General features: G+C 43.5%; 1 protein-coding gene across 1 annotated transcript in view; it reads left to right on the top strand.

Moving 5' to 3' along the window:
- IL1R2 (interleukin 1 receptor type 2) overlaps positions 1-1,188 on the top strand; it is a 47,998-nt gene that overhangs the window by 42,829 nt on the left and 3,981 nt on the right. The gene's annotated exons all lie outside the window — the stretch shown is intronic.

The raw sequence follows: 1,188 nt of genomic DNA, 5'->3' as shown, positions 1-1,188 counted from the left end.
GGCCATGCGGTCCTCTCTGTGGACTGGCTGCTCTAATTGGGAACATCGTCTTCACGGCCTGGTGGGCCAGGATGTGCTCCAGTCTCTCCTCCTCCCCCTTCATCTGCTCCCGTGTGCTCAGATCAGATACATCCCGGAGCTGCAGATTTAATGCTGTCCTTTGAAGTAAATTCTTCTGGGGGAGGGGCAGGTTGGACATTCAATTCTTATGAGATACACCATTTCCCAAAGTTTCCACCCTCTCTAATAGATTGCCTCTTTACTTTCTTCATAGAGTCCTTTGACAAAGAAAACTTTAACATTTTATCAAGTTGCATTTTCAAATTTTGTCTTTGCTGCTTGTTTTTCGGGCGTCATAGTGAAGACTCCATTGTTAAAAACAAGGCACTAAAACATTTCTTCTGAGTTTTCTTCTAAGAGATTTGTGTAGGTCTGTGACATTTTGAGTCAGTTTTTTTACATTGTGTCAGTTATAGACCCAGGTTCATGAATTTGTCTGTGAAAATTCAGCTGGCACAAAACATACCAAAACTCGCTGCCCGTCAAGCCCATTCTGACTCATAGTGACCCTGTGGGGCATAATAGAATGGCTCTTACGGGTTTCTGAGACTATAACAGTTTACAGGAGTAGAAAACCTCATCTTTCCCCCGAGGAATGACTGGTGGGTTTGAATTGCTGGCTTTGCCTTTAATAGCCAAACATATAGCCCATTACACCACCAGGGCACAAAACAAGCCTCCAGTAACTGACAGAGCACCAATAGAGATGTTTCAACAAATGGATACAAGCCTGGAAACACACACTCATCTATGAGGATAATTCATATCCCATGAGGCTTTCTATGATAAAGAGTTATGATTGGAAACCCACAGGGATGGTTTTATGCTGCCCTATAGGGCTGCCAAGAGTCAAAATGGATGCGATGTCAGTGAGAGAGAGGAGAGACAAGTACAATGATGCTGAAGGTAATTGTACACACTTACACGGTGCATCAACAGGAAATTGCCAGGCCGAAATCAGAAGAGGAGAATGCAGACCAAGGGATAGCATTGCCGATGTCGGATGGATCTTGGCTGAAAGGAGAGAACACCAGAAAGATGTCTACCTGTGTTTTAGTGACTATGTAAAGGCACTCAACTGTGTGGGTTAGAACACATTATAGATAACCTTTGCAAAGAATGGGAATT

This window comes from Echinops telfairi, unplaced genomic scaffold (assembly GCF_000313985.2).
Source record: "Echinops telfairi isolate 266 unplaced genomic scaffold, ASM31398v2 ScPeMD7_7467;HRSCAF=8505_1, whole genome shotgun sequence".
In the NCBI taxonomy this organism is placed as follows: Eukaryota; Metazoa; Chordata; class Mammalia; order Afrosoricida; family Tenrecidae; genus Echinops; species Echinops telfairi.
The sequence above is the reverse complement of the archived record's forward strand: the minus strand, read 5'-3'. Positions and strand labels throughout refer to the sequence as shown.